The sequence below is a fragment of the Carettochelys insculpta genome, chromosome 3 (genome assembly GCF_033958435.1).
Source record: "Carettochelys insculpta isolate YL-2023 chromosome 3, ASM3395843v1, whole genome shotgun sequence".
Lineage (NCBI taxonomy): Eukaryota > Metazoa > Chordata > Testudines > Carettochelyidae > Carettochelys > Carettochelys insculpta.
This window is the reverse complement of record NC_134139.1, coordinates 139,233,797-139,248,135: the sequence shown is the minus strand read 5'-3', so window position 1 is coordinate 139,248,135 and position 14,339 is coordinate 139,233,797.

Sequence of the window (14,339 nt, the reverse complement as noted above, 5' to 3'; positions counted from 1 at the left end):
GGGGGGGGGTCCCCTGGGAGCGCTTGGGGGGCTGACGTGCGGCCATCGCAGCTGCGGGGGGGTTTCTGTGGTTGGTCAGAGATGTGCAGGCTGGCCGCATGTCTGGGCTGCTGCCTGCACGTTCTCTCAGCTTCCTGCACAGGAAGGAAGGGGATGGGGAGCTTTAAGGGGCCGCTCCACATGGCCACCATCGAGCTCAGGGGCTGGAGAGAGCGACTGTCAACCCCGCAGCTGATGGCCGCCATGGAGGACCCCTGTAATTTCGATGTTGCAGGACGCTCAATGACTACACGTTCCCTACTTCGACATTGAACGTCGAAGTAGGGCGCTATTCCCATCCCCTCATGGGGTTAGCGACTTTGACATCTCGCCGCCTAACGTTGATGTTAACTTCGAAATAGCGCCCAACACGTGTAGCCGTGACGGGCGCTATTTCGAAGCTGGCGCTGCTACTTCGAAGTAGAGTGCACATGTAGACGCGGCTCATCTTATGTAAATACACTTGTAAAAAGGCAAGATGGGTAAGGTACTATCTTTGTTTGGTCTAATAAAAATATTGCGCACCCACTTTGTTTCCCTAATATCCTGGATCTGGCACAGAAAAATAGTGCATGAACATTCTTTGGTGATTGGTCTGTGTCTTGAAGTGTAGAGGATTATTATAAGAAAAGACTACCTGATTTGGGAATGGCGAGGGTTACCATATTTGAACTTTCCGAAAAGAGGGCACCCCAAGAGGTATCAGTATCTACCAATTCACATTGTATTAATGTACTGTCTAAATTGTAAAACAATAATACAACATGAGTTGGTAGATACAGATACACTCCCTCTCAGGAGTGTCCTCTTCTTTGAAAGTTGAAATATGATAACCCTATGGCAATGTCAAATTGTTTGTCCAAGTGCAGCTTCACACCTGACCAAGTGAATTCCCCCTCATCAGTGGCTAAACCCTCTCATGCCTACCTGACTGCTCCCTACCTTTTTGGCTGGGTGACACAGCTGGCATCACTCACCCTTGTATTTTGAGGAAATGGCAATATTATTGCTCTGTAGAAGTAATGTATAAAAGGTGAAGTGTAGATTTAAAGGGTGTGCCATAAACAAGACAGGAATACATGGCTTGCTTTTGCTAAGGCTTTGCTACAAAGACTATTAATCCAAGCAAGTCATGTCTGCAGTCCTGATGCTGGCCCCAGTATCCTCATTGCTAGGTCCAAAGATCTGACTCTAAATAAGCTTGTCACAAGTGCATGGTGTAGTGGAGAAATGGCCTGTTGGGCAGACAAATACAAAGCAAGCCCACAGGTCACACTGTAAAGTTTTCCACTTGCGAGTGCAGTAGTAGGGAGAAGAGAAGAATCAAAAGGCTCATTTTAAATTCAAATGAGAGTTTGGTCATAAAGGACATTGCACAGAGAGAGGTGAATCGAATATAGCCTCTGGGATACACAGATGGGACTACCCAGCCTTTAGCTATTGTTAAGTGTTTACATAACAAGTTACAAACAAGCTTGCCCAATTAAAAAGCCAATGTTTAACTAGATGCTAACTTGTTATACACACTGAGGTCTAAATGTTAATAGCTTTGACCTCCTCGAGTTTTATCTTAATCTGCTTGACAGAATGAGTGAACTCTGGGTTATGTTATACAGAACGGATGTCTTTTTGTTTTTTTTCTCTGAATTTCTAACAGTGACAGTGTCACACATTGCAGGCCTAAATGAAAGTCTGCCTTCTTTTTCAATCAGTTACATCACTAAGTGTATGGACAGAAAACCCCTAGTGATTGACACTGCTTCAACAAAAGCTGATTCAGTTTCTAGGTGATAAGAGGCAAAGTCATACAAGCAGTGTGTACAAAGCAGTGAAGGATAGCAAAAATTAGTGATAAAAGGGCTAATCTTATTGTTTTGCTAGATGAGAGAATGGCTCTTTGTGTTTGCTCAAGCAGAAGCCCACACATTGTCTGACACCTTCCTCTGTACTCTTGTCAGCAAAATAATCTCTGGATTTTGAGAGTATCAAACTGAAAACCTGTAGCCAGAAAAAAGTGGGGGGTGAGATGGGGGCTGGTAGGATGGGGGCTCCAGCATTCTTGGAAGACTTCAGAAAGCTAAGTAATGACTGCACATGTATTGTGTGCTACCTTTGCATCTGTGCACAGTGTGTGCTGTGTAGGTTTATGTAAACTCCCTTGTACACAGTGTCCTAGGGAATAGAAGAAAGACACAACCCCTCTTTAAATGCAAACCCAAATTAAATCAAGGTGAATTCTTCTAGGACAGATTCTGACCCTTTTTATACTGGTGCAGTCACACTGATGTCCCTAGAGTTACTCCTGATTTTTACTGTTGTAAGTGAAAGCAGAATCAAGCTCTTTCTCCCAAGTTGCCCCTTTGTTCTGGGTAAGTCTATGATTTGGGCCCAGTCCTCAGGTCATAGAATCATAGAGTTATAGAATTCTGGGGCTGGGCTGGCAGGGACCTCAGGAGGTCATCTAGTCCAGCCCCCTGCCTAAAGCAGGATCAACTCCAAGTAAGTCATCCTGGCCATGACTATGTCAAGCCGGGACTTAAAAACCTCTAGGGAAAGAGATTCCACCACCTCTCTTGGTAACACATTCCAGTCCTTCACCACCCCACTGGTGAAATAGTTTTTCCTAATATCCAACCTACATGTCTCCCTCTGCAACTTCAGACCATTGCTCCTTGTTCTGTCATCATTCAGAACAGTCTCTCTCCATCCTCTTTAGAGCCCCCTTTCAGAAAGTTGAAGACTGCTATCAAATCACCCTTCAGTCTTCTCTTCTGCAAACTAAATAAGCCCAAATCTCTCAGCCTCTCCTCATAGGTCATGTGCTCCAGACCCCCAATCATTTTTGTTGCCCTCCACTGAACCCTCTCCAATGTATCCACATCCTTTCTATATAGAAGGGACCAGAACTGGACACAATACTCCAGATGAGGCCTCACCAAAGCTTAGTAGAGGGGAATAATAACTACTCTAGATCTGCTGGAAATGATGCTCCTAATGCACCCCAATATGCCATTAGCCTTCTTGGTTACTAGGGCACACTGTTGACTCATATCCAGCCTCTCATCAATTGTAATCCCCAGGTCCTTTTCTGCTGCACTGCTACTTAGCCAGTCGGTCCTCAGCCTGCAACGGTGTTTGGTATTCTTCCGTCCCAAGTTCAGGACGCTGAACTTCTCTTTATTGAACCTCATCAAATTTCTATTGGTCCAATCCTCCAATTTGTTTAGGTCGCATTGGACTCTACCCCTACCCTCCAATGTATCTACCTGACCCCCTAGCTTAGCGTTACCTGCAAATGTGCCGAGGGTGCAATCCGTCCCCTCATCCAGGTCATTAATAAAGAAGATGAACACTACTGGCCCTAGAACAGATCCTTGGGGTGCTCCACTTGAAGCTGACAGCAACCAGAAACTGAGCCATTGACCACTACACGCTGGGCCTGTCTGTCAAGCCAGTTTTCTATCCATCTTACAGTCCATGTATCCAATCCATGCTTCCTTAACTTATGGGCAAGAATATTGTGGGAAACTGTTTCAAAAGCTTTGCTAAAGTCAAGGTATATCACATCCACTGACTTCCCCATGTCCACAGAGCTAGTTACCTCGTCATAGAAGCTAATCAGATTGGTCAGGCAGGACTTGCCCTTGGTGAATCCATGTTGGCTACTTTTGATCACTTTCCCCTCTTCCAGTCTCCAAAATGGATTCCTTGAGACTCCCCTCCATTATTTTCCCAGGGACTGAGGTAAGGCTGACTAGTCTTTAATTCCCTGGATTGTCCTTCTTTCCTTTTTTAAAGATGGGCACTTCGTTTGCCTTTTTCTAGTCACCCAGCACCTCTCCTCATCTCCACAAGTTTTCAAAGCTAATACGCAAAGGCTATCTGCCAATTCTCTCAGTAGCCTGGGATACATGAAATTTGGACCCATTGTTCTGTGTGCATCTAGCTTTTCTCAATATCTCTTAACCTATTCTTTCCCCACCAAGGGCTGCCCACCTCCTTCCCATACTGCATTGCCTAGTGCCGTAGTCAGGGAGCTGACCTTGTCCGTGAAGACTGAGGCAAAAAAAGCATTGAGTACTTCAGTCTTTCCCACTTCATCTGTCAACAGGTTACCTCCCTCATCCACTAATGGCTCACACGCTCCTTGATAACCCTCTTATTGTTAACATACCTGTAGAAGCCCTTCTTGTTGTCCTTCACATTCCTTGTTAGCTGCAGTTCCAACTGTGCTTTCCCTTTTCTGATTATCCCCCAGCATTCTGCAGCCGTGTATTTATGCTCCTCCTTTCTCATCTGTCCAAGTTTCCACTTCTCAGACGGAACCTTTCTGAGTTTAAGTTTGCCAAGGATTTCCCTCATAAACCAAGGTAAATGCCTTCCCTATTTGCTTTTCTTACCACACATCAGGATGGTTAGTTCTTGTGCCTACCATAAGGCGTCTTTAAAATACTGCCAGTTCTCCTGAATTCCTTTCCTCTTCATATTAGCTTCCCAGGGGATCCTGCCCATCAGTTCTCTTAGGGAGTCAAAATCTGCTCTTCTGAAATCAAGGGTTTATATTTTACTGCTCACCTTTCTTCCTTTTGTGAGAATCCTGAAATCTACCATCCTATGATCACGGCAGCTCAGGTTTCCACCCACTTCTATTTCTCCTACTACTTCTTCTCAGCTTGTGAGCAGCAGGTCAAGCTGCACATGGCCCCTGGTCAGTTCCTTCAGCACTTGTACCAGAAAGTTATTCCCATCATTCTCTAAAAACTTCCTGGATTACCTGTGTGCTGCCGTATTGGTCTCTCAACAAATGTCTGGGTGACTAAAGCCTCCCATGAGAACCAGCACCTGTGATTTGGAAGCTTCTCTTAATTGTCTGAAGAAATCCTTATCTACCTGATCTACCTGATCTGGTGATCTATAGCAGACATCAAACACTACATCACCTCTGTTGCTTCTGCTTCTAAGCTGAACCCAAAGACACTCAACTGCCTCTTCACCCTCCATAAACTGGAGCTCTGAACAATCATGTTGCTCTCTCACATAAATCCCAACTCCTCCTCCTTTTCTCTCCTGCCTGTCCTTCCTGAACAGTTTATACCCTTTCATGACCATGGTCGGGATATGTGAGTCATCCCACTGAGTTTCCATTATTCCAGTCACCTCTTACTTCTCTGACTATACGCATCCTATACGTATACATAAACGTATAAGGGCCAGGGCCTCTAATTCCTCCTGGTTGTTTTCCAGGCTTCTTGCATTTGTGTACAAGCACCTCAGATAAAGTCAAGCATGGCCTCTTGATGCACCTTCACAAGAAAAACAAGGTGTAATAAACACCACTTTCAAGGGTATCCATATTAAAATTGCATTCTTTGAATAGCCTTGAGCCAGTGTAACGGTTCTATACCACTTCCTCTTCATAGCCCCAGGTGCTGGGGATGTGTCTCGGGTGAGTCTGAATGGCCGGAGTTCTTTTGAACTTCTGATAGTTTCAGCAGCTGGCATGGCACTCTGGGAAGTTGCAGCTCAGCATATTTAGAATATTTTTCCTCCTTTCTTGTGGTTTTCAGGTGCAGCTATGCACTGAATTATTAGAATACATGTAATTAGGTATCTATAAGCATATGTTGCAATAAAGCCAAGGTTGTTAAATGTTCAGATGTTACAGTCCTCTGAGTATCTGGCTCTGGGGTGTCTCTGTCCCTCAAAGGTCAGGGGCTGCAATAGATGCCTTTCACCAGCATCTTGCTAGTAGTACTGGGCTTGTGCTCTTTATATTCTGGAGGCTGATGTAGCTTATATGGTGCAGAGGAGAACTTTAAGTTCCAGTGAAATATGGAGTCCAAGCAAGGAGACATTTCTGATGGGGCAGTTTACTCAGAGGATGTGTATAGAATAGCTGCAGAAGCTGGTTCTAACTTTGTTTGATTACTATTGTTGACTGTGCAGGATAAAGGATTGAGAATTAAAACCCTGGACTTCTGCATTAGGTGAAAGACAACATAACCTTGCCTTCTGTCTCCTTTACTGTTCATTAGTTTCATGGCTTAATTCCTATCTCTCTCTAGCAGGGCCAGGCAGCTGTGTCCATCCAGCATCTGAAGGCATGCTGTCTTGCCACCAATCTCTACAAGTCATTCAACGAGTGCTGCCAATTCCATTGTCCTCAAAACTAAGCCTGCCAGCTCAGCTATGACCTTCACCAGCTAGGAATGTTGGCTCTAACATATCACTCACTTTACCGTGTGTTTAGTGTCTTTAGATTTAGAATATGAAAGGCAAGGTAATGGAAGGTCAGTGTATGCTACTTCAATGAATTCTCCCCAGATCATCTCTGTTGTGTACAGGAGATGCACAGATATACTCATCAGTAAGGTGAGAAGCAGATCTCCAAGGATATGGACCAGCAGTGGACTAACACAATTAGTGGCATGAAAAGAGATTCCCACTTCCTAGGATTCAATAGACAATCCCTTCCCACTGAAAAAGTCATTGCCACTTTTATGGACCGTTGCTGGCGATGCAGGAAGGTACTCGGCCAGGGGGTAAGCCCTGACTCACCCAGTAAAATCCCTGGACCACTCATAGCCTTAACTGAATAATGTCCCAAAATAATGGCAAATAAAATGTGATGCATATTTCTAAAGCACACACAAGAGCACCTAAGGGCAGTCAGGGAGATTTCAAAGGCAGAGTGCAAGGAAGTACCTAACTCCTATTGAAAATCAGGGAGAGTTGGTGTCTAGCTCACATTTGTGCCTTTGAAATGATCCCATATGATTCTCCTGAGAATCCCAGCATAAACAAGTAACGTTTTGACAATCTAGCCCTGAAGGTATTTCAGAGGAACATCTATACCAGAAATAAAGCAGATAAGACTTTTGCATTGCTAGTTGCTCACAGCATTCTTGCAGTAAATTAGGTGGAATAATTTGGGCTTCGGAACAAAAAAATGAGTAACGCACATACAATATCAGTGAAATCAAAGTGTAATAAGCTATTTTTAAGAACTGACATTGCCTTCTAGCATTTCATAAAATTAGTCTCAAAATCTGTCCAGACAGGACAAACCAATAAAATGATACGTTTGGGAAGAAATTGCACATTTCTGTTGTTCAGAAAAGCCCATCACATTCCTTTTCCATAAGGAGACCATAGTTTGCAAGATGCAAGGAATACGTTTCCCATCAGAGCTGTGTCTTATTAGTCTGTTTCCTGTTCTACCAGATTTAACTTTTTCGTTGCTCTGAATAGCCGTAGTGTTCTGTGAATGAACTGGCTATGACACTGGTCTAGTACTTTTTGCTAATCCTGAATGTCTGGGTCTTGGCTGTATACCCAGCTTCAGTAGAGTCCATGCTTACCTGTTTGTAGAGGACTGCTTCTGGAAGATCAAGGCTCCCAGTTATTTAAGCAATATATTTAAAACTAACTTCTTTCCAAATTTTAATACTACAAATCATAGTTGATCTAATATGTTATTAAAATAACCATTCTTTATTTTGTTTTCTTCTTCAGATGTTTTTAATTATAAAAGGATACTAAAGAAGTGCATCATATTTGGGCTAAAAGATGTTCAGCCCATATTGAATATTTACTTTATAAATATCCATGGAAAATTACTGTAGGGACAGAGAGGTGAATTGCAGTTCATCTGATGAGTATATGAGCATCACATTAATTGGCAGTGATATGTTTTGTCCTAGATAGCTCTGTTTCAGGATATGAAAAAAAATCCATTGGATAGTAGCAGAGAGATAGCTGTGTTAGTCTGTATCTTAACAAAACAAAAAAGCAGTTCTGTAGCACTTCAAAGACTAACAAAATAATTTATTAGGTGATGAGCTTTTGTGGGACAGACCCACTTCTTCAGCTCTGGAGACAGTGATGCAAGTGAATAATAATATCCACTGGGTTAACAGTACCCTACAATAAAACTGATTTTGTTTTATCCCAGCAGGAAGTTATTTGAAAGAATTTCCAAGGCATAGGAAAATAATTCCCCTTATCATAGAACCACAGGGGTCAACCACTGAATCTGTAGGCAAAACTTAGTTATATACAGTTGCCTCATGCCCCTGTGCCTTCCTGGCCCCCTGCTCTAATTGAATATAGCATCCCACTGGCCAGGCCTCACTGGGCTGTCTCTGGCTGCAGACTAAGGTCTGGAGCCAAGGTCTTTGCACTCCTAATTTTATCCTTGACTTTCGCCTTCTGCCCCTCTACTGTCTGATTTGCTCACCTTGATAATTTTTTTTTCTGATTTGTAAACCTTGATTAGTTTTTTGGTTCTCTGTGCCTAAAATATTGAGTCTGTTCTAGTATGGCTATGATCTGAAGAAGTGGGTCTGTCCCACGAAAGCTCAGCAGCTAATAAATTATTTTGTTAGTCTTTAAAGTGCTACTTGACTGCCTTTTTTTTGTTCTACTAGACCACATTGTCTCCTACAGGACCTGAGACCTTGCAATATAAGACGGAAAGGGCTTACTGAGTCATCTCATCCATCGTCCTCAGAAGGTCTGATTATTCTTTTGCCTTTTTCATTACACTCTTTAGTATTTGTGACAAAGTCCGGCCAGATTGCTGGAAGTCCCTGGAAGGCCACTGTAGCCTTGCATGTTAAAGACCTTTTTCCCTATAAACTGAGATGGGATTACTTCAGCTCAGTTAGGGAGACTTGGATCCAATTAGTGGCTTCCTGGGGCCTTTCAAAGCCCCTTCTCTTGGGAGAACAAGAAAGGAAGCCACCCATCCAGCAGCCAGGCTAATGGCAACAGGGAAATAAGCTGCCCCAGGGTGAGGAGCTGTGTTCCTTCTCACAGAGGAAATAAGCACACCTGAGTGCCTACTAGGGGAAAGAGTGATACGATAGGCCAGCCAACAGGCTGACCACTTGCCCCAGCAATGGGGGCAGTGAAAGATAGCACCCTGGGTTTTTGTTTATGAAACTTTCTTTTTTCTTTCTTTGCTGGAAGACCACCCCGTAGGCTGACTCTGAGTGAAGTTGGTTACCCCACATCCACTGTCACCAAAGCAGGTAGTGCTAAGGCTGGTGGGTGAAAAGAGGTTCCTTGCCACATACTGTAAAGCTATGTCCAATCTGTAGTCAAGCAACAGGGAGTACTCTGCTCTTTTGAAAAGACAGTCCCAGTTCAGCAGACTTCTGAGAATATCAGAATACTAGAATTTGAATTCTCTCGGCCCTCAACTCCCATCCCCAAGTGACCCTCCCAGTTCAGGCCCCTCCTTGTACCTCTCCCAGTTCAGGCTCCTCCCTGCACCCTTCCCAGTTCAGGCCCCTCCCCACCCTGCGACGTACATGACTGGCCCCACACCCCTCGTTGTAAATAGTTAAACATTTGTGCAGGCACTGGGTTGTGGTTCATGTTGATAAAGGTTTATTACACACCAGTGCCCGTGTCCCGTGGTCTCATGGGGAAGAGGCACGGGTCTGGTGGTGGTGGTGGTGCATGTGGTGGGGATGGACGCATGGGAGGAAGGTGAGGGGTGAGCAATGGGGGGGGGGTCACTGCAGCTCAGGGGTGAGGCTCACCGAAAGGGCCTCCCAGCTCCATACACCGTCACGGTTTGCCTGGTGACTGGTTACAGCGGCCGTTTACTCGAATCCTGTGGTGACTTCAGCCACCCACCTCTGGATGTAGGCATCACCCTTGCCCTCCATGATGTTGTGGAGGGTGCAGCAGGCACCCACCATCTGCTGGATGTTGTGCACCCTGACACTGAGGCGGGCAAGGAGGCACTGCCACCACCCCTTGAGGTGCCCAAAGGCCCACTTCACCACTTGCTGGGCCTGCTTGAGGCAGGTGTTGACAGCGTCCTGGCTGGGGTCGAGGTGGCTGGTATAGGGCCACATCAGCTATGGTAGTAGGAGGTATGCTGCATCCGTGACCATGCACAGTGGCATGGTAGTGTCCCCAACCGGAATTTCCCCCTGGGGGATGAAGGTGCCAGCCGCCATACACTGGCACAGGCTGGAATTGCGGAAGACCCCGGCATCATGGGTTCACCCTGCCCAGCCCAATGAACCAGCATTTGTGGTCCACCAGAGCTGGAGGACTACGGCGTGGTAGCCCTTCTGGTTTATGTAGGAGCTGGGACAGTGTGGCAGGGCATGGATGGGGATGTGCATCCTGTCCAGGGTGCCAAAGCAGATCAGGAACCCCAACAAAGAGAAACCCCCAATGAAGGAGTCCAGATCCCCAACTTGGAAGACCTGATTCAGGAGCATCGCATTTATGGCACGGGCAACCTGCATTGGAGGGAGGTCATGTGCTCTTGTGAGGGTACGACAGGGCATTTCTGGCCAGCATCCCCCTCCATGCCTCCTCCCAGCCAGCAGCCCCTGGGGGTCCCTGAACCCAGGGGCCTCCTTCCCCCTCCCCATGCTGGGGGTGTGCCCAGGGCACAGCTTACCTTCCTGAGCACTTCTCCAATGGTGGCCTTGCCAACCCCAGACTGGTGCCCCTCTGAGTGGGTAGGAGTCTGGGGTGGCCTGTTTCCACATCGTGATCACGACCCACTTCTTGAGGGGGAGTGCAGGCCACATGGTGGTGTCGTGGTGCCTCAGTGTGGGCGCAAGCCAGTGGCATAGCTTGTGGAAGGTGTCCTGCAGCCATGTGGCATTGTCCCATTGCCCCAGCACCAGTCGCTCCCACCAGCCTGAACTGCTGAGGTGGCTTCATGGGCGCCAGGGTACTAGGAGATGGGGTACAGGCTGGGAGTGGTGCACATGCTCAGGGGGGCTGCTGTCTTCTGAGGAGGATGGGGGCAGCTTCAGCGACTGTGCAGATGAGGTGGGCAACAGTGTCCCTGATGGCTGCATCCAGTGCCACGAGCAGGGTGTTGTCGCCCATGGTGCTGCTGTGCTGGGGTCTGTGTCTCTGCTGGCAGTTTGGAAGACCTTGGTTTGTGTAGCCTGGGGGAAGTTGGGGGGGACCTTTAAGGAGGTGGCTGGCTGCGAGCCACGGAAGAGCTTGGCAACCACGTTACCCCACCTGTGGCATCTCTCCCTCTCTTCTTTCGAAAGAGTGTTCGTACATGTGAGGACACTCCCTTCTGAAAAAACGGGACATATCATTGAAAGAGGGGATTGGACCTGCAATCCACCTTTGCCATGTGATTGTACACTTTTGAATGCTGGGATGTTGATTCCTGGCTTTCGGTTTTGCCCTTTCGCTGATGGGCTTCCATGTAGACACAGCCTTTGTGCATGAAATCTTTCTGAGAAAAAAAATAAGAGCCTTGTTTTCGATAACGTCACTAAACTACAGGTTTGCAACTGGGGGACAGAAAAGGGCATGGATACATTTTTCCTGTTTGGGAGCTATTTGTACTTCATTAGAGCTACTAGATCGTCAGCTCTTTGGAATATCACACAGATTTAGGGATCCATCTTTAGACCTGAACTTTGGAACACCATAACCTCTGCAAGTTAGGAGCAATTGTAGTGGGAGGGCTACGCTGAATGTAGTTCTGAAGCTATAGCCAGACAGAATCCCCCTGCTCTACTCCATCTTGTCCCTCTTAGGTGCTTCAGAGCACAAAGGACCAAAGGAAACAGCCCAGTCATGGAATGCCTGAAAGCACAGATGCGCTAATCTCAAGCACAGTCTTTGATGCCTCAGAGCACAGATGGACTGTCTCATCATGACCCTGAACGGACCAAAACCCGACAACAAAAGAGAAACGGGCTAGCAGATGACCAGGGCCTCAGGCTGCCCTTGGCTAGTACTGGTGATTCATATGCCTACACATCATCCCAGGAGAGGAATCTCACACCCCTAAGCAAAGAATGCCTAAACTATCTCCGCCTCACAGGTGTGAATTAAGTCTCTTAAACTCCCCTGTGAGAATTAGCATCACAAGATGATCTAACACAATTGGCATCTTTAAGATAAGGAAGAGTGTACGTGACCCAAGGGGTATAAAAGAGGGGTCCGGCAGCCCTCTCTAATTGAGCTCCAATTACCTCTATCTGCCGGTCAGGAAGATCTTTGCCTCCCGATGTTCCAGGGGATGCCCTCCTCATACTCTTCTTCCCAAGGGGTTGCATGACAGACACTGGCCACGCCAAAGTCGGGTAATGCAGGGGTGAGAATAAGACCTGCTATGTGTTTTGCTTTTGTGCGCATTTAATAATAGATCTATGAATTAAAATACTTTGTTACATGCTAGCTGCTTGTAACTAAAGAAGTGAAATATAAGCCTTGTAACCATGAGAGTTAAGCTTTCTCATCAAATAAATAGTAACTGTTTAAATTTTAGCCTGACCCCTCCTGTTACTGTGCAAACCGAACACAAATAAAAGAACCCCAGCCGGTTTTCAGCTGTATTAGCGTGGTCACTGGTGAGGCGTACTGAGAGCTGAGCGCTGAGTCGTGCCGCCTCCACGGGGCAGACTCTTGGGGCACCCGTCAGCCTCCCTGGCTGCCTGCTGTGAAGGGAATTTTCTGTCCTAGCAGTCAAAGACTCAGGTGAAGGAGGCTCTCAGTACAACTTTTGGGGCACCCTTTAGCCTCCCCGGCTGCCCACTGTGAAGGGACTGTGTGTCCTAGCAGCTAAAGACTCGGATGATAATCCTTGGGGCATCTGTCAGCCACCCCTGGCTGCCTTTTGCGAAGTGACTGTCTGTCCTAGCAGTTAAAAACTCGGATGAAGTGAGGGCACACGTGGTATCTCACCCTGGCCATCGGCTAACAAAAGCCAAACCCAGCTCCTGTCACAGTGTGTGAAGACTAGTGAACTGTGGCAGCCAGGTAACTTCATAATCTTTGTATGGCCATCATTTATCAAATACGGTTATTATTGTTGCATTTATTAGTATGCAATAATGATAAAAGAGTAATTAAGATAATCGGAAGCAGGGATTAGGATCCTATGGCGGAATGCTCAAGAGGTAAACAACTGAATTGGAATTCCTACTCTAGGAATTGTGGAGACCAGCCATGATGAATTAGAAGACAGAGGCACAGCTCCTCAGTTGCTGTCACTTGGTTACCCACTTGAAGAAGGATCCCTTCACAACTCGCCTGACGTAACAGGCTGGATGGCTAATGGAGGGCACCGTGAAGGAAATTTACGTGTCACGGCCTTCTTGAGTCTCTTAGTTCTCATGCTGGTTTTATGGTATTACCTCGTGTTGTATTTAGCTTCCCCACTGTACTATGCAAAACCCCCTGAATAGTGCAGACAAGGTGGAGGTGGACTTATTCCTACATCAGGTGGCAGTGAATGGCAATGCTTCATATATCACTATTCTTGGTACAGTTTAAGAGGAATGCTTCCTTTTGCCCTACTGTCTCTTCTGTGTCTAGGAGGTCTCTGGTGTCAGCAGAGGAAACTCTTCAATGAGTGTTTACTGTATGAATATTTGACTTTTGACACTCTCTGTGCAGTTTGGGTACTGCAAATGCAGCAGTATGCTGTACCAAGCAGACTAAGTGTGCTCAAGTCAAGGTATTGAAAGAGCTGAAGTCCAAGCTACAGGATATATTCAGCATAATGACATGCTCATCTTCCTTTGTGGCTGAGGATGCTTGGTGAGACTAAATGAAGTCTCAGGGACATCAGAGAGATGACCAGCTTATTTTGTTTTGCTTTGTTTTGTTTTTATTTTTAGCTATTTATTTATTTATTTGCTCCTTGGAATGAGACAAGAACAATTGCTTTCTGCTTCTGCCAGTTTAATTTGCCTCCACCTGCCATTACTTTTGTACAGCTTTGGCTGAAGATTCAGTCTCCTGTTCAAAAATTTCAATCAAGTGGTTTCCCCAGGAGGCAATATATAGGGAGCACAGTAAGGCTGATAGCAGATCAGTGATGTGCTCAGACCTTCAATGTACATTTGCTTAGCTGAAACAAAGAAATCCAGAGGAATCTAAAGTAAAGTGTCCATTAATTGTTACTTTCATTTCAGTCAGGTCTCTCTCTAGTGGGAAAATATGCACCGATACCTTCCTAATGTGCTGTAACAGAGAGGTAGCTATGTTAGTCTGTACTCCAACAAAACAAAACAGCAGAAATATAGCACTTTAAAGACTAACAAAATTATTTATTTGGTGATGAGCAGTCATGCGACATAGCCTTGGTGTATTATTGGTTCATGATATCCCATATTATGGCACCTTAAAGTCTTGTAAAATCTACTTCAAACAAACCAGCCATGAGAGGATCCGAGAAGGATATTGGTTTTAAAATCGTCACAATACAGCAGACAATCAGTGATATATTAAAGGCAACTTCAAATTAAAGGATTGATATAAAGATGCTGACGTCAGTGGAA